Source organism: Falco punctatus (assembly GCF_963210335.1).
Source record: "Falco punctatus genome assembly, chromosome: 3".
Classification (NCBI taxonomy): Eukaryota; Metazoa; Chordata; class Aves; order Falconiformes; family Falconidae; genus Falco; species Falco punctatus.
Window position 1 is genome coordinate 115,730,817 of NC_137582.1, and position 25,059 is coordinate 115,755,875.

Consider the following 25,059-nt stretch of genomic DNA (forward strand, 5'->3'; position numbering starts at 1 on the left):
GCAGAGAGGGGAGAGAGAAGACGGGAGATACGTTTCCAGCTCTGTCCCTTACCTGCAAGGTGATCTTTTCTGAGTCACTTGAACTGCTTGTTTCGCTTCTGCCTGTCAAGCCTGCGGTTACAAATGCGCCAGGAGCAGGTTTCCAGGTCAGGCTGAGCCAAAACATCCAACCAGTTCCCAAATGCAACTCAGGTTCACTTGGGTTTTTGGTGACTTTCGGGAGAAAGAAAAAGACAACGGTCATTTCAGAATCATCTTTTCTTAGGGCTATTTAAGCTCCTTAAACCTTTCCAATTATCCACCAGGAACAAAACAAAGCAAAAAATTTCTATTTTGACCCAACACTTTGAACTACCCTGCTTAAAACCACAAAAGCATCCAAAAAACCCATCCAGGCACTGAAAGTCCCCCATCCTTTCCAGCAGAAACCTTTCCCCCTCTTCAGCCCCAGGGATGAAGGATGCTTGCAGGCACCTCCCGGACTGGATGGGATTTTGGGCTGCCCACGCTCTGCTCCCCAAAGGCCAGCTGTCACCGTTGGTGTTGTGCCCCATGGCATCAATTGTTAGCGCCTGGCACCCTGATGAAGCAGCCACGTGCCCCAGGGAGGCGAACGCACCCAGCGCCCACGTGGATGTGTTTACGCGTTTTGAAAGAGTGGAATATCACGAGCTGAAGAACAGTGATGAATTCATGTCCCAGGAATGGTTTAGACACGCACCCCTCTGCACAGCTCCACACACACAACCCTTCAAAACTGCTCTGGGTTCAGCATCCTTCCCTCTCACAGGCAAATCTGCACCTAGGAAATAGCCCCAGTGTTGAGATGAGGAGTTCTTGGGAAAGAGCCTGCAAAATCCATCCCTTGATTTTTATGTATTTCCTTTGAAAAAGGTTTCATCTGCTTCCCATCCCCTAAAGCAAGCTCCTGGCAGGTTCTCCATCCCCCTCATCTCATGTCCTTTGCTGGTGTGGCAGCCCTGAGCAACATTTCTCTGTCAGGTTAGAGCAGACGTGGATAAGGGAATTTATAACAGTGATGCCAAGGGAGTTAATTTGAACTGTGTGAAAAGCCACGACCGCCTCATGTAATATTACCACTCAGCTCAATTTAATGTGTTCTTAATTATAACCGTTTTTCAGCGTTTGCTTAAGAAAACTCTCTGTGTTGCCTTTTGTCTCTGCCCGGCAGTGTCTCTGTCCTCTCTCCTGCTACATTGCAGCGGTTAAGATGCTATTTCTCTCTCTCCAAGCGGTTTTTGCAGGGCCTTTCTTCCCCAGCTGCCTCCCCGCAGCCAGCTTCAATACCTCCAGCCCTGCACCACCGCTGTCCCATTTGGCCCTTGCTGGCATTCCTTTACGTTCAGGTTGTACCAGAATATCAAATTGAAGGTGCAGGCCGGAATAAACCCATCGAGGTCTTGTCGACGTCAAACAACAGATGGGCAGTGCCTTGCCGCTCTGGTTGGGCAGATTTTGAAGCTAATAATAATCGTAAACATCCCTCTCCGTCTTGTTTAATCCTTATAATCTCCTTACCCTCCGATCCAGACTGTTGTTTTCTTTGTGTGCCGAGACTGTTCCTTGCAGCCAGGACGTCTCTGCCAGGCTGGCATGCGCTGCCCATCGCCTCCGGTGAGGTGCACCCAGCATCCAGACCCAGGCTTCATCAGGAATTTCTTTCCCAACAAAATATCCTTCAAGACTTCCCACGAAGAAGGGGCAGGCAGGGCTGTAGCAGTTTGGAAAATGCCAGCCAGTTCAAAAAAAGAAATAAACATTTTACAATGAGTACATCCAGAGAACAGGGGTCACATTTTATTCCTGGTTTTGCTCTGGATGTGCTTTGTAGCTTTTGGAGTGGCCAGTTCTTACAAGCCCTGTTTTACATGCAGCCCCTGGGGTTATGTTATCAGATTACAACTCTTCCCTTCCATTAAAACGTGAGGTTTCTAGATTTTTGTGGTTGAAAATAGGAAGAAATTCAAAAATCCAGACAGCAAGCAGAGAAATCTGACTTTTTTTTTTTTTTTTTTAATATATATATGTATCTTTGGACCCAGGAGAGAAGCTGACTCTGGGGTTTTGAGCTTTTAATAGTAATACTGGAATCTGGCCACGTGGCTGATGAGCTTGGCCCTCCCAAGGCTGGGTGCTCGGGTCTCAGCTGACCGCAAAGGGAAGGGCAGGCACTGGCTGCTCTAAAAAGTCACCAAATCCTTTTCTGAGAAACAGTCTTGGCCTTCACTGGCCTCTTTTTTTTATGGCAAAGCAAAATAATTTTCCCAATTCTCCCTTCTCGCACCTTCAAGCAGAGCCTGTGGACGCAGCTGGCGATAAATCCACCCACCCTGGACCTGCAGCACAGCGCTACAGGGAGCAGCAGCGTGACCAAAAGATGCTCTTCAACCTGGGAGACAAAGATCATATCCAATTACTGAAGGATAAAGCTGGATACATTTGACCCAGAATAGATTGTGGGGGTTTTTTTGTTGTTCTGGTCTTTTTTTTGGTTTTGTTTTTGAAGAACGCGGATTATTGGCCCTTAGAGCAATTTATCAAGAATTGGGTTGGATCCTGTAGCAGTGGAAAAACTGAAGCTAAGCCTGGATGCTGGGCTGAAAAGGAGAATTAAGTCCTGTGGCTTCTACTATTCAGGAATTCAGAGTGGCAATGCCAGCCCTCCCCTCTGACCTTTAATTCGCTAAACTGGCTGCACACTGGGTTTCAGCTTGTTTCATGCCGGGTGCATCTGCAAAACCAGTTTGTGGTGAATCCAGCCTCCTTTTCCCATGGCTGCTGCTCTCCCGGCCGTACCGCAGGAGCACGCGTCCACCCATCCCCTGAGCTGCTCCTGACGGTACCTGCATCACCTTCCCCTCCTGCGCCTCGGAGAGCATCGATTCATGCCCTGAAGCGCTGCTGAATGTTGTTCTGCTCTCGTCAGTACCGAATCAATTCTGTTTCTTCGGAAATCTATCTGCTTTCAACTCTGCTAGGAGGTATAACAAACCAGAATATGGGTATCGATAATTTCGTGTTAATAACTTAAAAAATGAAAGATAACTCTCCTTGAGCAAAGACAGACGATGTTATAGCAGCTATCTCCCTGGGGCAGGGATTACCGTGCTCCTCATGAGCATCTCTGGCACAGGGGAGCTTTCTGCTGTTCTGCTTCTGCCCTGGCAAAGGCTACAGCTAGCCCTGGGCCCTCCCCTCCAGCACGGAGACCAGCAAGAGCTTTACTAACACCCAGGGGAGCCAGACTGGTCCCCCCTGCTGCTTTCAGCTCCGCCACCGCGCTAAGGCAGCGGCCACCCTGCACGAGTCCCATCCCAGGGCTCACCCCAGCTCCCTGCAGCCCTGGGGGATGCGCTGCCCTGGGACAGGTCCTGCGGGGAAGGGAGGGTCTGCCCCGCCGTAAGCAGTTTGGGGCAGTGAACGCATGCCTTGAACCCTGCTGCTTGCTGCTGCTTCCAGGACAGTTCATAACAACAGCGTGTGACAAGCGTGTGACCACCCCAACAGCAAACGTGGCGTTTGACGTGCAGCTTTAATCTGGGGCTGGCGGGTGCCAAATGCTGGCTCCCCGCATCGCTCAGGCCGCCTGCCTCGGCGGTTTGGGGATGCAGCGGAGCACAAGAGGGATGGGCTGGTGCACGCTCTGGGTGCCCCCAGTCCCATACCCACCTCCCAGCACATCAGGTCCCCTCTGCTGCCTCTCTTCTGGGAAGCCCCTCGGTTCCTGACCCACAGAAAGCAGGTTATTTCTGCTGAACCCTATGCAAAAGCTGCCTATGTATTTACAAAAGTCCATTCTTTCCTACTGCAAGCTCCAACTCCCCCTTCCCACCCCACTCCTCCAGCACTAGTTTTTCCACTACATTTGAGCAGAAAATAAAAGAACAAAGAGCATTACCTGGAAAACAAACAAAAAACAACAAAAAAAGTGAAAGCAAAGGTGAGGCAGGGAGATGTCAGTCCCATAGCAACAAGAGGTTTCAATTGATCACATGTAAATGGGGATGCAGCATAATGTGGGAAATACATTCGGCAGGGTGCTGGTGGCAGGGCCTCAGCTGTGTGCTCAGAGGCTCCAGCTGGAGGGGAGAGGTGTGGGAGCTGTGCCCTGGCTCTCCTCTCCCTGGCCATCAGCCCTGGGCTGCAGGGGGTCACCGGCCAGCCGGCAGCTCCGGCGTAAGTGGCTACACCAGGGCTGGGACAGTCCCTGCAGCGAGAGGCACCCGAGCTCAGGACCACCGCAAATGCCCGCACGGTGCAGCCTCAGGGATGAGGGGGTTGTTCTGAGGAAGATGTGCAGAGCCGCTGCCTGTGCCGCGGCATGTCTGGATCCAGCAGCTGGTGCCACCCCTGCCCGGCAGAGCAGTGAGACCCCAAATCCCCTCGCCCCCCCGGCTCCCTGTGCTCACCAGCGGGGCCGAGCCCAGCTGGTCCAGAGCAGGACGTCGGCTCTGGCCCGGCACTAGCTGGAGCCAGCGGGGCACAAGCCCTGGGGAACCAGGGCACGAGCGGCAGCGGCACAAGCGCTGAGCCTGAGCCATGCCCTGGTGGCCCCAGCAGTGGGGACCCCCCGAGCCACGCCGGGACATTCCCCCAGCGACCCCGGGGAGGGAGCACGGGGCTGGCTGGCGGGGGCCTGGTGGGTTTTGTATCCAGGAGGAGGGAGCTCCTTTTACCGGTGCTGGATGGAAATCCAAGCAGCTCCCCGCTATCTCGGAGGAAAACGTCTCTCCCGTTCAGTCCACGCTCTCGGAGACAGCTGGGGGTGACGGGGGCGCTTGGCTCCCTTCTGCCTACGTCACGCAGCGCTCTGTTGTGTCCCAATGGGGCAGCGCTGCTTGCTGAGGGTCACAGCATCTCCCCAGGGAGCCGAGGGGCAGGCAGCGTGTCTCCCTCCAGGCTGTGACCACCCGCCGGCTGGGAAGGCTTCATAAAATATTGATTCTTCTTAGCACACTCCTGTCCTCCAGATAGTTAGAGCTCACCCCTCCCGCAGGCGGCAGCCAAGGGGAGGCCCTTGCTCCCGAGCAAATCCTTGCTGGGTGGACGGGAGCACGGGGACAGGCAGCTCCGTGAACATGGGAACAGGAATGGCTTTGAAGCACATCCAGCTGGGAGGTTTAATTTTAACGAGGAAAGAAATACAGCCACTGGGAAGCTTGTAGGGGCACCGGGTGATGGATGTGTGGGCAGGGGGAATGCACGATCGCCAGGGCAAAGTGCCTCGTCTGCTTGCGAGTGGGACCAGAAGGAGTGCCACCACCTCTGCGCATCAACCCCTGCCCGCATGGCCTTTGGGGTGACGCTGCTGTCACCGACTGCCGAATTGCTGCTCCGTGCGCGAAGCGGGGGCTGTGCGGAGGGAGCCCATGGGTGCCACAGGCTCCCAAAGCCCTGCGCCCATCCTAGCTGCAAGAGGACTTCTTCAAATTCTCAGCAACCAACGGCGAGGGAAGGGGCCGTACAGACCTGTCCTGCCAGAGCCAGCCCCGGAATGAGCAGAGGGGTCCCCGCCGGTGTGCAGTGTGTAGGCAGGTTCCTGGAGCTCTGCTTCTCCAGCCTCTCCTGCTGCGTTAGGAGTGACTGTGTCCCCCTCCTCGCAGGTCCCCCAGGGCACTCAGCACCCGCCTGTGCAGGCAGGAGAACTGAAGGGACTTGTCCTGGCCTGCCAGCCACCGGCCCAGGAAGCAGCTCCTGGATCCCATCTCTTGCTCTGGCCCTTGGGCATCTCGACCTCCCCAGCTGCTTTCCACAGATCCACCCTCAGTCAGCATGGATGAGGCTGGCTTCCTGGTCCATTTACTTCTGGAAGAGCCTTGCTTTGTGGAAAACTTTGCTCGCCCACAAAGCAGCCGTGCCCAAGCCATCTTTGCAGCCAGATGCCCAAGTCTCCCTGCCTTACGGGTCCTGGTGCTCTTCTCCTCCACATCCTGCAATCCTGCTACTGGTGAACAGCAACAGTATCTCTCCGGGGAATTGCAGAGCATCCCCGAGTGGGGAGATGGAGAGGAGAATGGAAGCATTGCTGCAAAACAGGCTCAGGGAAAACAAAAAACACCACAGGTCAACGCACCTGCAAATGAGATGACACACGGCTTTTCCTCCTCTCTCAGCCCTGCAAACTGCTGTGTAAGAGCTGCCGCCTTTATTTGGAAATGCTACTGTAAAATGAGTCCTAATGGTGTTTTGAAAGCTCGTGGCTTGGCTACAAGCAGGAGCATCAACAGAGATTGCTGGGATTCCCAGATGAATGGAAAACATGTTTATTTCTGCCAAGGCGTTTTCTACGTGCTCTCTGCATTAATCCTGTAGGAAACAGCAGCAAGACAAGAGGCGAGCCTGTTCAGTGGGATCTGGTGATCTGCAGCGTGGCCTTTCCTCCTGCTCCAGCCCCACGCAGCTCTTCATCTGCAATTTCTCTAGTGAAGCTGCCAAAAGGGAAACCCAAAATTCACGGCCAAGAGGTTGAGTTGCAGTGGCAGAGAAGGTGGTTTGCATTTTCCTGCGCCGAGCAGCTGCGCCAGGCTCTGAGCATCCTCCTGCTGCACCAGAGGCTGGTACATGCTGCTGTCTGCCTGAAGGAGCGGCCGCGCTGCCCTGGCGGAGGTGCAGAGGTTCCTACCACCCAGCACCCTCCTGGCAGGTGCTGAGGGTCAGTGCTGAAAGCAGGACCGGGGCGCACAGCACAGCCCAGGACAAACGCGGCTGGTGGAGGAGGACGGGGCAGCTCCGAGGGGCAGCAGCAGGGAGGAGCAAGAGCTTGTTCAAACCCCCTTTAGCACCGCTTCAGCTGCTTGCCACCACGTACCCGCTGCGGGTTTAGCGGCTGGTTCTTACCTGGCGGGGCAGGACAGCCCCCTCCACACGCACACACGTCTGCTGCCACTTGAAGCTCCTCTGGAAACATCCCCTGGGTCCCGCTGGAGATCCAGCACACAGCCCGAAGGAGGAGAGAGGCTGCAAGCAGGGCTGGGGCAGGGACCGAGCGGCAGCCCTCGGTACGGGTTTGTAGCTGCCCGCAGCGCTGCAGGAGCATGGAAGTACAGCGCCTGCCGCAAAAGGCTCCCAAGCTAATCCTTACGTGCCATCATGACTAATAAATGCTAAAGCGATGAAGAAAAGATGTTCAAAAGATGACGAAAGACCAAAGGAGACAGGAGGAATCCTGCTGACTCGCTCAGCTCTGACGCAAGCTCCTTTTGACAATTCAGTTATAACGTGATGCTAATTACTGGGTTGGTGGTGTTGAGCTCCAAGGCAGGAGGGCACCACACGAAAGCGATATCGATAGGGGAAGGTGGCAGCGATAGCGCTCCTCGCCCAGAGAGATGCCAAACTGCATCAAGGGAGCACTGAAAAGCAACCAAGGTCTGGGGTGAGTGCGGTGGGGAACAGTAACGCTGGATGACAGCTCGGAAAGGGAACGATAACGAATGTGATAGCTGTCTGCAACGGAGGCTGATCTTGCACCGGCAGAAGGCAATTAACCAGGAGAGGGTTTCAGATGAGGCTGGCGTAGATGCCTCTCCACTGTCAGCCCTTGCAAAGCCCGTGGCTGGACGTTGGTACTTCTCCTCTCAAATCTGGTGCTCCCGACCGAGCGCAGTCACCACACAGTGGTCAGGGACCAAACGCAGACCTCTGACGTGCCAGGAAAGGGCAGAGGGGCTTGCACTTAACTGGATGGAGCCACTGAAGGGTTAAAATCACTCCACTGTGCCTCAAGTCCTATTGCTCACTGCAACACGCGTAACAGTGCCTTCCCTGAAAACAGGGTCACCAACACGCTCACTATCACTAATTCCATATTTAAAACACGGCTTCTCAATCAAAGAGATGCTATTACCCACAAAGCAGCTTAAATTGTCCTTAGATTTAAATACAGCCTGTTGCATAAAACATCTTTTTATCAATTTCACTTAGGGCTGACAAGCGCTCCCCCGCGCACATCCTTTTAATAACATCAGTGTGCTTCACAGAGCCCTTAAGTGCATTCCACTGGGAAGCAAATACCCTTAAGGGCACCTTTTGTCATTGTTCATTTTCTCCAGTTGCTGAAGAGGGATTGTGCGGAGAAGCCTGGTCTCCTTCTGCATCACGGCGCGTTTCAGGAACCGCGCTCTGTACGCAGTTTCCAGGAGGCGGGTGAAGGGTGCCAGCCTAGAAGAAACACCCTCAGCTGCTGTGCAGGGCACAAGAAGGGATATTTTGCTTCTCCTCAAGCCCACCGTCAGCCCAGTGAGAAATCCATGTTTGGTCCCTGTCTGGTATGAGCAAGCAGAAATTGAGAGCGTTGCTGTGGCCAGAACAGCCCTTCCTCCACAAGGATGCTCTCAGCACCAGTTAGCCTGACACACGGATCCACCGGTACGGCCCCAGCTGCCCATTCTTGGTGGCGGAGCGTCAAATCCCCCACCCCACTCTCCAGGTAGGCTTGCTGGAGCTCTGCCAGCGCCGCATTACTGTGTGGACATCAGATATTTTGCTCTGCCACAGAGCAAGAGGCACAGAGTTTTGAGGTGGGTTGGGGAATCATTTAGGAATCAGTTGAGTGGAGCACTCCAGCACTTCAAGAGGAATCAAAGGGAGAAATTTGATTTAATCAAATTTTATCAGGAGAACAGTATGGAAGCAGCATTACCTCATGGTCAGCACGCTGGTCCAGCGCTTGGGGAACTTTGGTTTGTTTTGGCTTCTACAGATGGACTCGATGGATGACAACTGGCCAGAACGTTGGTCCTCCGCGCTTCAGCTTCTCCATCTGCCAAATGAGGAGCAAGACAAATGAACCGACGAAGAGGGCTGCCTAAGAGAGAGCTTACACGGTTAATTAACAACGGCAAGAGTTCAGGGTACAGATTTCCAGGCTGTTTTCCCTCAGCCCACAGCACCCCCCTGGCTGGGGTGAGCCCAAAGCCTCTCCCTGCCGGCAGCTCGGTGCTGAGCTGGCTTCCCACACGGATCCCACATGGATCATTGCTCCACGTCCAGCTTGGCGTGAGCAGCAGGCAGGATTACAGCATCACGGGCACGGCCAGCGACCGAGGACCAGACAGAAAAGGCACTGACTGCTCAGGCTGGTAGGAACAGCTCGCTGCTGGCGCTGCAAACGTGTACAGCATCGCTGAGCTGGACTTCTCAGCAGCTGCCGGACAGCAAGATTGGAGATGGAAGGGATAGGAAACACAGGGACTTTTCATCAACTCACATGAAAGGAGGCTTTTTTAAAAAGACAAAAATAAAAAAAAAAAAAACAAACACACACAAAACCCACAAACCTCATTATTAAAAAAAAAAAATCCATCAAAAATATAGTGGCAAATCTGTATTGCCTGTTGTTTTGTTAAATGGCTCCTGTCTTGTCATTAGCTGCTAGAGCTTGGTTCATCAGAAGAACTGTGCATCTGTGGAACAATTGCTTTCATATTAATGCCCACAGGCGCATTGCCAGCGAGTTGTGCTCTCCATCAATTTTTGACCATCTGTGTCCCCTTTGATGCATCAGGGGGTGGTTTTCTCCCTTTCCTGAGCTTCAGGCTGACATTTGCTCTCTAGGAGGTTGCCATCTTCATCACTCTGGGAGGAGGGATTTCACCCCAAAACCTCCAAGCCCAGCTGCCAAAGCATCAAAATTGCTTGCGAAGGGATGCTGGGAGCTTTTAGGTCTCACTGCAGCTGGTGAGATGTGAGGATGCTCTACACCTCTGCTGGAGAAGGCCACATGAAACCATTGCTGGCTTCCTCCTGCTGTGCTGTTCCCGGCAAGGAGCCTGGGGTGAAGCATCTCCCACCTCAGGAATGGGACCAGCGCTAAACTGGGTATCGGATTTGGGAGTGAAGCAGAAATGCAGCTTCCCTGGGGAGGGAAGCTGAGTGGATGGGAGAGGAAGGTCCAAGGGAAGGATGATGGTCGAGGGCTGGGTCTGTGAAGCTGGAGCCAAGCAGGTTTCAGGTGATTTCTCCAGAGTCCCACGGCTGGTTTAGGTATCAGACATCTGGCCATCATCTTTTGAAGCAGATTCCTACGAGCACAGCTCCAGCAATATTCCCTCACTTGTGTACAATCTGCTGTGGTCCCACTGCCTCATGTTTGCCAGGCAGAGACCAGACAACCAAAACCTCAGCTGTGAAGCCCACTTCCCACGTACGCCAGCCCACGGGCCAGGGACTCCTCAAAACCACCCTGCAAACGGGCCAGCCGCCGATGCGAATGCAACGCGCTTGCAGCTGAAGTCCAGCCAGCAGCATCACAGCTCACTTTTGGATGAGGGCAGAGGCCTGGCAGGGCTAAACTTTTGAGAAATCCATTTTCTAGTCTTTTTTTTTTTTTTTCCCTTTACAAAGAGGATTTCTAAGTCTCTGCGCATCTTCTGCTGCTTTCTGGCACAGCCGCTGCTGCCTTCCATCCTCCCCTTTAAATCAGCCATCCCTGTTATCATCGCAGAGGTGCAGAGTCAACACAGCAGGAGCATAAAACAGACAGATTGGGGTTAGTACCAGCTACAGTGGCTAAGTGGACTGACGGATGCTTTTAATAACCGCAAATGCTATTCTTGATGCTGATGATTTAGCAGTTATCATAAGATAACAGGGGGAATTAAAATGAATCTAAGGAGAGTACTTACTTTTCATCTGTGCCCGTCTGCTGCCCGCTGGCTTGGCTCTGGCTCACGCTATTACTGCAGGGAAATATCGCTGCCTTTCCACAAAGAATCAAAATCCACAATCACTTGATTTAACAGCTGGAATATTGCAGTCTTCCTTCTGCAAGTGGTCATCCGAGGTCGCTGAAAAACATTACGAGGTTACTTGGTTAAAATGCATTTTTTTGTAACTCTATTTGAGTATATGTGAGTTTTTCAAACACACAGTGAGTTGCAGCGTTCCTTTTTAATCCAAGAAAGATTTTAAGGCCAAGCATGAATGGTGGCATAGCCCCTCTCCAGGTCTGGGTGAAAAACGCAGGGACACAACCCCATTTGTGTGAGCACGAGGTGGCTGAGAGCCAGACCCCAGCTCCCCAGCCACGATTCCACGATTCCAGCCCTCCTGAATGTACCTTGCTGCCCTCAGCGTCAACAACCGGGATCTCTGTAGAGATCCTCTGAGGCAGCAGATATCCACGCACTGAAAGGCTTCACAGAGCAGGGATATCGGGTATTAGGAATCTATGAAATTTTAATGTGTGTTTGTTTTTTTTTTTTTCTCCACCAGTTTTGAATAGCACGTGTCCAGTAAATCTGTTTCTACTTATGCCCTGAGCACTGCAGAAATATCCACAAGGCTCTTGCCCTGCCTGGGTGGCTAACAGCACAGGTTTTTAAGCATGCACGGTACTTCAGCAAAGACAACCCCCAAAAACCCAGGCAGGGGAGACGGAATTAAGAAATGGGTAATTGCAAGAGAACAAACGTGAAGCGAGAGACTAACCAAAGGCAGACATTGTCACAGAAGCAGCGCAGCCAGAACAGGACAAACGTGGCATCTCTGCTACCAACACCCCCAAGTGCGCAGGACACCGGCGCGTAGGTCACCCCATTTCAGGGCTCAGTACATCCACCAGCTGGTGCCCAGCAGCGGTGCCACGGCAGCTGCCTGAGCTCGCTGGGACCCCTCTGCGAGGTGACACGCTCAGGCGGTGGGGGGCAAGGGGGCAGAGTGAAACACTGCTGCCTTCGAGTGCCCGCGCGGAGCCCGCGGGTGGGACTAGCCGAGGGCAGGGCTTGGCCACGACTGATTATTCCTTTAGATTTGCCGGTGCTGGCTACATCCACTAAAACTACAAGCTCCTGGGGCAAGTCAGGCAACAAAAGGTTTGTTAAAATGATGGGGGTTAAAAGGTCACAGTTTTGCTTTGCATAGATGACTGGAAGGGGCAAGAAGAACCCAGCTTCCAGGCATTTACTATCGTATTTTTTTTCATTCCTCTCCAATAATTTGAATTTTCGCATTCATTAAATCAGCATTATCAATTCTTAACATTACCGCTTGCCTCATTTCCTCTCTCACGCAAGGTTTCAATTTATTCCATCCAAATCCTCAGAGACAGATTCCTGTGTCCCTGTTGTAACCCTTGTGAATGTTTAACTTTTCCTGGCACATCCCAACCCTCCCAAGGAGCAGGAGACACCAGACTGGCTGCCCTGCGGACCCCCAGCCCCTACAGCCGGGGATGGGGAAGGAACAACCTACTCCCCCCATCTCCAGCCTGCGCTGTCCTTCACCTCCTGGGTCAGCATCTCCACCTCCTGCTCCCTTCCTTCCTCCCTTCCCTGGGGCTTCAGCATGAAGTTGATCCCTCGGCTGTAATAATGGGGAGTCAAGTTTTACAGAGCCGACGGCCGCAGCCTCATCTCCCCTCCACCAGGGCTATTTTGTCATCGTCTGTTTGGAAAAAGAAGGGAAATTGTGTTTGGAACATTGAAAGCATCTTAAAAATGAGGTGACATTGTCGCTGCTGGTGCTTCCATGGCAACCTGCATTTGTTTCTCGGAGCTGTTTCATAATAATTAATACACCGCTTCCACGCACGTGGCCCACGTTCAGAGTGCACAGCACGGCCCCCGCTGGGACGTTCCTGGGTCGCATGAAATATTTATGCCAAAGAATCAGAAGGAAGAACTTTTCTGGTGTGTTCTGGCCATGGGGACAAAGCAGGGGCACACAGACATGGGATGCCCCCTCTGCCAGCCCAGCTAGCGGGGGCACGTTTGCTGACAGAGGTGGTAATGGCACCCCCCCACGCGACGGCAGGGCAGCCAGAGAAGCCCCAATCCTGTTGATCACCCCAGAACCTAACGAGGCAGGGCTTGTTACACAGTCACAGCAATGAATCCAGGCCTTTCCTCTTCGTGCACTGCCAAACACAAGCTGTCCTCCCTCGCCACGCCGTACCGGCATGTCTAGGTGTGGCCAAAACAGAAGGAATTTGCAGAACTGCACCAGCAAAATCCTTAGGCACGGGGTGACTTGCATGCCTCACGTTCCCTCCCCGCTGCAGGCTCCGAGGGGGTTCGGCTGGATGCAGGAACGTGCAGGGGAGAAGCGGATCAAGGATGCGGTCACCTGCCACAGCAGCGATAAAGACAAAGCGGCGAGCGGAGCCTGCAGACGTGCTGCCTCTGGGCTGCGGTTCTGCCACATCCCACACGTGGAGGAGCAGGTTCTCAGCTGGCAAAACCTGGAGAGGGATTGCCAAAGAAAATTCAGGTGCTGCAAGCTGTGGCTAGGAAACGTTCGGTGGATGCTGCTACATGGTCTTAGCTCCAGGAAGAAGCCGGGGGGGTGAGGTTCCTGCTCCAGCAACTCCATCTTTCAGGAGATACGTAAAACCAAGTGGTGGGACCCACCATAGTGATCAAATATCCAACGGCGTTTTCGCTGGAGGAGGAGGGTGAGCCCCAGTGTCCTGGCTGAACTCCAGTTTAGGTAATTATGTTCTGCCAACCTTCGCGCCTTCAGCTTCAGTTAGCTATGAGATTTGGAGGCTTTTCTCTGCTCAGATGTATTTCTACCCCTTTTTCCTGCTGACTAGACTCTTAAAACAAAAAACCCAGCGCAAGCCCCCACCAACCTTTTGCGGGAAGCCTGGCCTGTACCGGGCCAGCATCAGTCTGGGAAGGAACTGGTGATATTCACAGGTGCTGAAAGGCACTCATATGTGAACTCTAGGTCCCTCTGTCACTTGCTGTTCCCATCCTCCCGTGAGCAAGAGGCTGTGCCACAGACAGCTTACCGACGCTGACCTGCTCCGTGGCTCAGACACCGACATCCTTCAGCAGACGTGGTAAAGACCCACAAGTACCGCACGCTCTGGAGAGCCCGGCGTCGCAGACGTGCGAGCCAAGAACTCTGCTCTTCCTCGTTGACCTTTCTTCTGCAGAGGGAAACGCTCGAATAGGGGATACTGAGTGATCAGCAGCAAGCGTAAATGAGGGTAGCGGAAGGCAGAGACTGCTCGCTGGAGCTGTGCCTCGGTATCATTTAAACAGGCTTGAGAGGCTTAATTGTAGGCTCTGGCAGAGTGCAGACGGGCTGCTTCACCCCGTGCTGGTGTAGTCACAGCTATGAGCAGGAACCGCCCCAGCTCCCGGAGCCACACAGCCATGCACTGCCTGGCAGCGCTGCTGTAACCGAAACATTCCCATGTCCCTGTGAATTACGGTGAAAAGGGGGCTGATAACTTGCAGTTGGCTGAAGACACAAACCCCCTGAAAGCCCCAGACAGTGTGTGTTTGTTTTCTCGCTGCTGTGGCTCCTTGTTTTCTCGCTGCTCTGGCTCCTGTTGTCAGGATCTGTCAGGAGATTTCTCTCTGTATTTCACTACGATGGGAGCACGTGCAGCCTGGATACTGTTCAATCCCCTTTCATCAGCTAATTTGAAGCTGCAAAGCAAAGAGCCAAAATCCCAGGAGACAGAAGCTGTTCCTTTAGCCTGCTTGGACATCTGAGAGGTTAATGAAGAGATCCTCAAAGCTGCAACAATTGCATGGACAGTCCATGAAGGGCAAGAGCTTTCCTATACCAAAAGGTCAGAATTATTTCAGTTCTCTCCCACCTGATGATCTCTCACAATCCCTTATCAGACTGACAGGGCTTCTCCTGGTGCTACGTGTCACAGGACACATCTCGGAAATCCTCATTGTCTTTCTCCTGGGGAACAGTGCTTTCATAACAGACACTTCCAAAGCCCTTGTTAGTTCTGAAAGATAAAGCAGCAGCTCGTATTTCTTCATGTCAGCAACCACCCTTTCCGACTCTGCTTTTACATGCTGACTGCATTGTTTACTACAAAGAAAGTTCTTACGTTGCGTCTCTTGCTCACTTGAGGTGTAGCTGCACCAAAGAGCATCTGGCTGCTTGCTTCCTTTTTGTTTCTGACTGTTCACCTCTGGCAGAGACTCACCTCTTGATACTCCCCCTCTTACTACTCTTCCTTTTGCAAAACACACCAGTTTCATCCCTCTGACGAAGCAATGAACTAGGGAGTGTCTGCAAGGACTTGAAACATTATTAATGCCTAAACCCCAGCAGCTACATGCAATGCTTTATTCAAAGAGGGTTTTGTTTTGTTTGAAATTGTAAAGTTAAACATCTGTTCTCCTAACAACTACAGAACTTGGCAGCACTGTGACAACGCCCTTCCTTCAAGGCTCTCGAGGGTTTTTCTTAAGGTTGCACATTATCATCATTTTAAACAGGAGGAAAAAAGAAAAAAAAAAAAGAGTGAAAAAAAAAAAGAGTTCAAAGCACAGAGGGGTTAAACGCTTTGCCCAAAACCGCAAAGAAAGTGAGCGACAGGGCTGGCAACAACTGAGGTCTCTCCCCACCCTTAGTAAGTACCCTTCGTACCACCAACCATCGTTTCAGGAGAATCAGAATGTTAAGCCAGATTCTTGATGTCCTTTCCAATTAACTTCCCGTAGAGGAAAACAGTCGAAGTGCAGGATTCAGTGCCGAAGCGCCGTCACCGGCTCTGGCAAGCGGGCAGTTACCTTGCCCTGTGAGATCAGAGCAGAAAGGCTCAGCAGCGTGCCTTAGACCCAGGATTAATTGAGAAGCTCGTTCTTCAGCTGGAGCAATGGGATACCCATCTCTTTTGGGGAAGGTACCTGCTGGTGCCAGTCAGTTCCATTACACCTGAAGCTCGTATAGAGGCAACTGCACACAGAGGTTTCAGGATGACCCCCTCCACCCCAGCCACGCAGCAGGCTGAGTTTTTGCAGCACCAGTCATTGCTAGACACTTCTGACTGCACATCATTTCAGCACAGAGCAGGGGTGCAAAACCACAGCATCCACTCGTTTCCTTTGCATATCTGCCACATGTTAATTGAGCTCTCAGGAAACGGTGCAGTGCAGCTATTTGGGCTGCAAAACACGAGCCACCACCCTCACTCAGCCTGAGGGTGGTTTTCAGGCAGGGATACAGAATGAGGTGCCCCTGCCTCCTTCTAGGAAGCACAGTAACAGACGTAATTGCTCCCACTTAATTAAAAAGTGTGACCTTTTGGGTTGCAGCTGTCCAATGGCAAAACAGTTCTTCCTCCAAGCTCATTGTTTAGGATGATCGGATGGAGTGTAGTACAGAGCACCAGTGCGTATCATGAAGGGAAGGTAATTGTGCTTTCCCCTGCTATTAAGAGAGGCAGGTTTTCTACTCAAGCTTGCAGATGACCTTCTCCAATCAAACATTAACTTTGCAGCAAACAATCATTAGGGACCGTTTGCAGGCTTTAATAATTAACGCTTTTATTAATCCACTGACTCCACTTCAAGCAACAGGTCTCTCCAAAATTAATTCTGTTGCCATTTAGAGGAGAAAGAAATTAATACCATTTCAAGGCAGAGAAGGAAGAAGGTATTTAGATTCCACTGCACTTTCTAAAAGGTACTGGATCTGCTCCTAGAACTGTAATTATGCAACTTATTAACTGAACTGCCAAACATAAGGCTAAGTAATTTTCAAAGCCTGGGCTTTGAGAAATAGTATTACTGGCAGCCGTGCAATCCAAAATCCAATCAAGACTGACCACAAACTTTCAACGGGCTGAAACTCTGTCAAGTGCTTATTGGCTGCAAAAGGCAAAGGAGATGAAGAAAGAGGTCCAGCTAAGCAAATTAACTCCTTTAGAATGAGGCACCTGCTTCTCTAAAGAGCCAAGTAATGAACGAAGAGCTGTGCTGCACAGAAAGCCCAGCTGGAAGGGAATAACTTCTACCTGTCAGGCAAGATATCCCAGCTCCGCGGTTGCTTTGGCTCGTGGGACTTTGCAGTTGTGCCGAGAGGCCCAGGAATTTTAAAGATAAAAAAAACACTCAACACCCCCAAACAAATCAAGAGGAACCGCAAAGCATGCCATTGCTCAGTTGCTAGGGACGATTTTGAATCCCAACATCTCTTTTAGGTGATACAGAACAAATAAACATGCTGTTTCACATGCTCACTAGAGAGTCAACCAGATCACGTACACGAGCTGGGAAGAACTCACCAGGGTTTCTTACCCTTACTTTTTTGCTGCCTGGGATCACCTTCTATTTAAGAGCAGGGCAGGCAGGCACACAGCCGGCGCAACTGAAATACAAAGAAATTGCAAAGCAAACCCAGCTAAGGGCAGAAGGGAATCGGTAAGTGTTAGTTAATGTAACCACTATTAAACATGCAATACTGAAAAAAATATGGAAGAAGTGCTGAGAAAATTCTCCTGTTTAAGTCTTCTCCCTCTTACGTCTCCCCAGATCAGTTGCTATGAGCCAAGGAGCTGCCTTACCTATTTTCAGTTTAAAAACCCCTTTTTGCAGCAAGTCACAGCGACAGGGCTGAGAGCAGAATCTAGTCTTGCTCAGGGCTTTGCGAAGTTCTGCTTGAACCACCATAATGCACCATCATTTTGAGTGGTTTGATACACGTGGATAATTGAACAGGCTCTCTCTGCAGTGAGTAACTCTTGCCTTTCTGTTTGAATACTTGAGGAGCGTTTTGACTTTCTAAGTATTGCTGCCATTTAGAAACACAGCGTGAGAATCAGACTGTTAAAGCATTACTTTGTGCCATAATATGTAGTAAAACTCACGGTTTCAGTTCCTCCAGCTTCTTCCCTGTCAATGCCTAAGTGGGGGTCCTGCTGTTCTCCATCGCGTTACTGCATTTCCCTCCTTTTTTCTTCAGCTATGGTAAATCAGAAACAAATTAAAAAGAGAGGGACCAGAAGATATCAAACTCTTTTGTTAAAAATATGCCTATATTTAAGTTTTCCTTTTCTTGTTACTAAAGTTTTGCTGCTACGGGCAAGGTAAGACATGGGAGGAAGCCAAATATTTTTACAAAATATCTGCCAGAGCAATTCCTACCTGTAAAGTATTCCATGCACCCTCTGCATTCCTGTATGTCTGAGCCCAGTGAAGTCCCCCTCAGAAATACTGAGCGTTTTAACAATGCTCTAAACTTTTAAAGAAGCAATAAACATGGAGCGAGCTTTAAAATATTTCCCTGAGAAGCCAAGAAACAAAAACCCCATTTTACAGATGGGTAAGCAAGTAGAGAAGAAGTTAAACGATTTCCTCCAGGATACATACTCATCATGAGGGAGATGGTACTAAAGTTAAAATGATCCTAGTTCCTCGGCATCCTTCAAAATTGGCCGTGACCCTCCACAGCCTAATATACAAAATAAAGTTTTTGCAGCAAATCAGAGCAAATTAGGTGCTTGAAAAGCAAACCAGGAATGGCAAGGCTACTGCCCGAGAAGGAATAACCTTCCTTTGCTGTCAGCCAAGCCTTTTTGTTTTAACAAGTACAACTTGGTTTGTTTTAAATAGGCTTCACCGCGAAGCAGTTGGGCAAACACACTAACTCGTAGGACCTGCAGTCCTGTGGATACGGGTCTCCTGATTAACTGTAAAGGCGGAGAAGACTCAAGCGCTACACAGAGCTCTTCCCGCAGCAGCTGACGGTCTCCCCCTCCTCTACTCAACCGCCTGTTTTCTCAAAGATTGTAGGAGCCTGTATATCGTTAGCATTACTGATTTGCTGCCAATTCAATTCAAATTTGCAGAGTGATTTAAAAATGAAGCCGCAGCAGACAGACATCCAGCCATTCACTTTTATTGCCATATGAAGACCAAGTAAAAGAAAGTAGGAAATACCCTTTAAAATTTCACTATTAGAGCCACGAAATCAAGAGTATCAAGCTGCATCAACCTGCACCCATAAGGCACAGTTACTGGCACTCAGAAATACATGTTAAAAAAGTGACCTGCACTGTACAGATTTTTTTTTTAGTGCAGTGACAAAAAAAAAAAAAAAAAAAAAAGTGAATGATACTCAACCAAATCCAGCAAATTCAAACAGGCATCTGGAAAAGACGTGTCTTTGCGAAACATTAAAGGGATCATTTATACCTGGTAAGCCAGCTGTCCACTGATGGAAAGAGCCTTAAGGTCTCGCTTCGCTGCAAGTGGGTTTTGGAAAATTGTGCTAATGATATGTAAAAATGCCATTACGAAAGGGCAGGTCCATTTTTATACTCTGCACTCACATTGATACACTGACTCCTCGGAGCGGCGGACATGAATCTTTGGATGCAGCAGCAGTTTAAGGCTGCATTGCTGGGTCTTAGTCAAGTTTCCAACTCTTGCCAAGGGCTCGGACCTGCCGAAATTCACACGGTGAGTTTTGCAAAGAGCTCAGCATCCATCTGGGCACCAGCCTGTGCACTGAGCTCCTCTGCAAACCTGGCCCCGGCAGAGGGGCTGTGATGTAGTGGAGGAGGGGGAGCAAACCCCGCTTACTTGCATTTTGCTGGCCAAGTTGTAAAACAGGAATGCTGCTGGGCTTCTTGTTTGATTGATTTCTCCCTCTTCTTTTGCAAGTCCAGTCAAGCCTCTGAGCACTTCAGGGCAAAAAGCCCCCTCGTTGTCTGTATGCATAGAACACAAGGCACAACCGCTTCAAGCTTAGTCCAGGCTTGTTAGCGCTACTTATAGACTACTAACGTAGTAATACAAAACCTAAAAATAACGAAACGGAAGGGGGAGGTGGGAAAGAGGGAAGCAAATTCATTCCGTAAGCCTCCTCCTCATCTGAAAAGAATAACCTCCCACCCATGGGCTCGCTCAGCCCTGCTGCACAGCTGCGTGGCAATTGCTGCACACATCAGGCAACGAGGCAGCACAAAGTTCGAAGGAACCGGTGCAGAGAATTGCATTTGAATTAGGAAGCCAAAGGAATGAGCAAACGAAGGTCAGCGCCACAACAACAGGGTGTTAACAGTACATCTTACAGCACTGGCGTGGTTTCTCCCTGCCCCATGTTAAAATCTGGTATGAAGCGTTAATTTTTCTAAGATTTTTTTTACAAAAAAAGTATTTGTAAACAGAGAGTATTTTTAGTGTAGTGACTTTTGACGCTGGGCATCTTTTACTAGAAATTGAACTTTAAAAAGAATAATTATTCTCAACAGAAATCTAAAGCACCTCCGCCACCTGAGTCAGGATACATGCCGTACCCATTTGCAAATTGGGAATTTCAGCAACTTGTTCTTAGCCCTAAGAAATCACCTACTGGGTCAGAAAGCAGACTTTGGTCCAGGACATAAATGTTTTTCACCTGCATTTCTAAATACTACCTTTCTTTTATGGGAGGTCACAATCCCACACGTTGGGATAGCAAACACATCATGGCTTGCAGGGTATCACGAATAGCCACCAGCCTTTGAAAAACATTTAAGCTGTAATATTAGTGATCCTGAGGGAAAAGAGTTACCGGGAAGCTGCAGCTGAAGCAGGCAGACACCCGGCCAAGGCAGCTCAGAACTGTCCCCATGGCCAGAACATGGATGAAATGCTATAGGTGTGGAAAGTCTTTGCATCAAACTTCAGCCAAGGTTCTATATTGCTTCGGTTTCTGCAACAGAAAGGCTTCTGGATACGGAGAATTAAAGCAAAGACTTCTTTCTTCCCTTTCTTTGAATCTACGTAGTCCTACACGGAAAGAATGTTTGCATATTAATTATATTTTTATTATCACACAAATCCATCTATTTCTGAGCTCTCCGGGCTTCCCAAGATGAATTTCCTATTCTTTCACACAGCAAAGAGTACGAAATAACATCTTGATGTCTGTTTAAAAAGAAACGGCATTTTTTTTTCAGTATGTTGGTGACTAATGGTCACGATTTGCTCCCTAAGCTCACTCCAGGCATCCTGAGCATCCCGAGCATCCTGAGCCCTCTCGTGGTTGTTTGGGAAAGGACACGAAGTACTTTCCCTTTCGTTAAGTTCTCACCTTCAGAAAACTCCAAGATGTATTTGTTCTCTTCGGGCTCTTCAGATCTCAAGTATTTTCATGGAAAACTGCTCCGAACCACAACATTTAGTTTCAGAACCAAATTTACTTGGGACTTAGGGGTAGTTTGATACTTTTTTCCTTTAAGCTAATCACCAAAAAAAAAAGGAAAAAAAAAAAAGGTAAAAAGGAAAAAGACTTCTAATCTTTTTTCCCATCAAAACAGCTCAATATTTTAAAACTTAAGTCTCCAAGGATGGCATATGATCCATTTTCTTTACAGCTGTGGGGCCCTCCAGTGTCCCAGGGACTTTGCAGACAGAAATGCATTCCCATGGGTAACGAATGGATACCCCCTATATAATCGCTTCAGTTTGCTTTTGATACACGGGACTAAATGCAGATGAAGCATAAATCTTCTCATGATAAAAACTGCTTGCAATTATTCTATATGGCAGTTAATTCACAGAGAGGTCTTAGAAAAAAACCCAAACACCTAAGCCTATTTAAAAAATAATAATAATATTACAGATAAACAGTGTCAGAATTACAGATAAAATAAGTGACAAGAGACCTGAAGAGGTTACAAAAAAATTGAGCGACTGCCTGAAAAGATCATCAAGAGACCAAATTGTTTAGTCAAGGTTAATGAAAGTTAGGATATAGCAGCAAACGCACGAGGAAACAGACCAGATTAAGTGAGCAATTATGGAGATAAAGACTGTAAAATGGTGGTTATTTCAATCTTGTAAGAATCCCTTGGTTTTAGCACCATCTTAAATTGTCTTTAAAATGCTTCTCATGCATTTTGCATAAGGAATGTTTCAATCAGACTTTGAACGGAATGGCTTGAAAGCCAAGGATAAGAAAACTCACCTGAAGCTGACACTCGGTTTACGACCAGGGCATGGTGTTACAGCTGTGTGTGTTTGGAAAAGGATGTTAAGCTCATGCTCTGGGGTAGAGCAAGAAAAAGCTGCATTTCCCCACAAAAAAATATACTACTCCTGGAGCATTTCCAGAAATGTAAAGAGAGCAGGCTACACTTTCACTAACTGTCACGATTATTTTTTTTATAATCAAACTGTTATTGTTCATACCAGCTAAATTTTGATGGGAAAGAATTTCTTGTTAATTATGTAAGACATATAGTTTAAAGATTTTCATTGTCAGCAGTAAAAACTAGTATTTTCTGAATCTGACAACATGCTCTAGAACAGCGTAATTACCACTCAGAGATTATAGGTAAATGAGCCCCTTACATCTGAACTTGATTGAAATGGATTCTTGCCCCTTTTTCTGCCTATTCTCCTTTATTAGAAATGCTTTAGTCATATGCTTGTGTATTATTTTAGTACATCATAGAAGCTGATTCAATTAAGATACCGTGGCATCTCAGATTTCATTTTTATAATCTATTATGTATTAGCTTGCTGAAGGTCTATTTCTGACCTTGACTTCCAAAGTGCAATACAAGAAAAGTGTCCAGCGGTAAAGGAACCCATCCCCCACCGCACACTAACTCCTACGTAAGTATTTAATAACAGACTAAAAGTTTAAAAAAAAACACCAAAAACCCAACAAAACTAAAAAAACCCAGCAACTTACTGCTGCAGATGATGGATTGCTACAGCACAGTGGTGCTCAGTGCCAGTGGTGCACAAAGCCCTTCGGACAAGGTCAAAAGCAGGCTCTGGGTCAGGCTCTCCCACTCTCGGATGCTAATCTTGGGAACAATCTTATTCTCAAAAGCAGGCACTATCGGTAAAAGAAAAGTGTTAAAATTTTTAATAGCGCATTTTCTATCAAATGCTATTGGAAGGAGCCTGATTTTTATCTTGAACTGCAAAAAAAAAAAATATCCATCTGTTGCATACAAACGTCATCAATAACAGCATTATTTGGAGCAGCCAGCTCCTGGACACAGTAACGGCAGGATCGGGTAATGCCACAAGGTACGTTGGTTTTTTGGTCTAAGAAACTGTTTTGGAGCCAGTTACTCCAGTGTGCGATTCCAGCGCGCTTAGGGCAATGCTGGGGTAAGCAAACAACTTCCAAATCTGATTTAGCAATTACGGAAGAGAAAATGAAAAACAAACCACAAATTTTTTTCTGCTTAAACCCTTCAGAGGAAATAGCTCCTTTAAGGCAGATTCCAGTCTGCTTTCCCGCACCAACGTCGGTATCTCCCACTTCATTCCCACCTGGCCATCAAGGACATTTCAGTCAAAGCAGCAATTTTCTTACCTTCTGGAAGTTATTTGATCATGCAAGCCTGAGTTCAATACAGGCATTTAAGCCTTCCCTTCCCCATCATCATGAAATATGCTAAGATAGGGGAGCCAGTTCATCTTAGCACAGTTAAAGAATAGATTCTATGAATAAAGGAACTTGTCGTTAAATATTAAAAATAAAATTACATACTGCTTTCCGCTCTACTTAAAATTTTAGTAAGGATAAACCCCGAGGTGCTTAAAAACCATTACAAAGAGGTCCTGTCTTTCCATTACCTTTTCTTCCTAGACTTATGCTAGCTGGAGAAAGTTGTGGATACTTCAGTTTTTCTTTGGCAGATCTCTCTATTTATTCCACAGTATTACTTCAAAATTGATTGTAGAAAAAACAAAATATCCTAGGTGACCCTTCTGCAGTCTTATGTTCTTAAATTCCCCATACATTAATGTTGCAAGTACAATTTATGATGAGTCATTAAGATATTTTCCATTTCAGACATTTAAATATTTAAAGATCCAAGTGCTTAAATTATCTATTTGCACTCACTCCACTTATCCTGCATAGCAGACTGCTGCCCGCAGATACTTTCCCATTTCCTAAAGGAACATTTCCATTTGAACTGAGGAGGGGACTAGAGAACACAACTTCTGCTGCACTGCAATGTGATCTGTTAAAATTGCAAACTTATCTATAATGTATTTTGATTAGGAAATGATCTATGTGTATGTCAGGCTAGTAGTGCCTCGAGAAGAAGAAAAAAAAAAAAAAATGTGTGTCCTCAAGGAACTGGGAGGTTCTGGCAGTGCTTGCAGCAGAATCACAGAATAATTGAGGTTGGATTTTTTTGGTACCTGAAAAATTTTACCTGGAGGCTTAACGCAGGCAGAGAACACCACCCATGCCAGGACCAGCGGCAGCAACAACCAAAGCGAAGATGTAAAAGACAGCTCACTTACCCTGAATACAACTGCAGGATTCCCAGTAAAAATTTTTACAACAGGAACTGTGGCTGCTAAGAGAATTAACCAGGAACAAGTTGCTCTTTCTTTTGGTCTAGATAAGGACAATGCTTAAACCTCCAAATCATCCTCTCGGCTTTTCTTTTGCAGTAAGGAGAATAGCTGGAAAGGAACAAAGGCTAAACTAACAGACATACTTTTGCAATTCTCGAGAAATTTACCTGTTTGGGTTTGGGGTTTTTCTTTTCCTTTTCTTTTTTAGAGCCCACAGACAGGGTAACTTGCTAAGTTTATACATAGAGTACAAAAAACATCTGTTCTTCCTTCTGTTTCACAGAAGCTCTGTTGTAAAAGAGAAGACTTACCCGGAATAACAAAGTGCTCTTCTAACAAAATGTATTCTTTATACCAGGCTAAATCAGGTCAGTTAAAAAGGCGAAAAAAAATTTATTTTTTTTTATCTGCAAGAAAATGTTTATTCTTTGTAAACCCCACAGAAAAAAAGAATGCAGCCAAGACCAAGTATTGAACAAAAATCGTGCCAAAGTAGGCAGCAAAATGGGGGAACTTCAACACAAAAACTCAGTGACAATATTTCATGTTTTGCACAAAGATGAAAAACCTATGACATTTCTGAGTAACACTTTTATGGTGACAATTACACAAGATGATTCAAAAATGCAAATGACAGCAACATGCACACCTGGCTAAAGCTAGTTTTATCCCAAAATAATATCTGTGATTAAAATGATGAAACTTTAATACTTCTATTGACTTGCATGTCCTACCTTTTTTTTTTTTTTAAATGAGGCGTACATGCCAATTAACACGAAACTTAAAAAAAAAATATCCTTTTCTTTTAAGAACTTTGTCCTTTCAGAGTCCACTGCATGTTTGCAAAATCATAACGTTGGGTTTGTAATTCTGCTAGTTTCCAGTACAATTTTGTTTCCCACCCCGCCAATTCTCCCCCTCAAAAAGTCTGAAAGACTTCAGAAGTTGCCAGTGCAAACATTTTCTATCAATGTATAATATACATTTTAACTTACACCTTTGTGCA

General features: G+C 48.2%; 1 protein-coding gene across 1 annotated transcript in view; it reads right to left on the reverse strand.

Moving 5' to 3' along the window:
- The window catches only part of LDLRAP1 (low density lipoprotein receptor adaptor protein 1), a 51,939-nt gene extending 26,915 nt beyond the window's left edge, over window positions 1-25,024 (reverse strand). The window contains exons 1-3 of the mRNA XM_080381013.1: window positions 12,246-25,024; window positions 10,647-10,808; window positions 53-8,827 (exon numbers count right to left, since the gene is read on the reverse strand). The gene's annotated coding sequence lies outside the window, so the exon portion shown is untranslated. The remainder of the gene's footprint in view (window positions 1-52; window positions 8,828-10,646; window positions 10,809-12,245) is intronic.
- Between the last annotated feature and the right edge of the window lie 35 nt (window positions 25,025-25,059).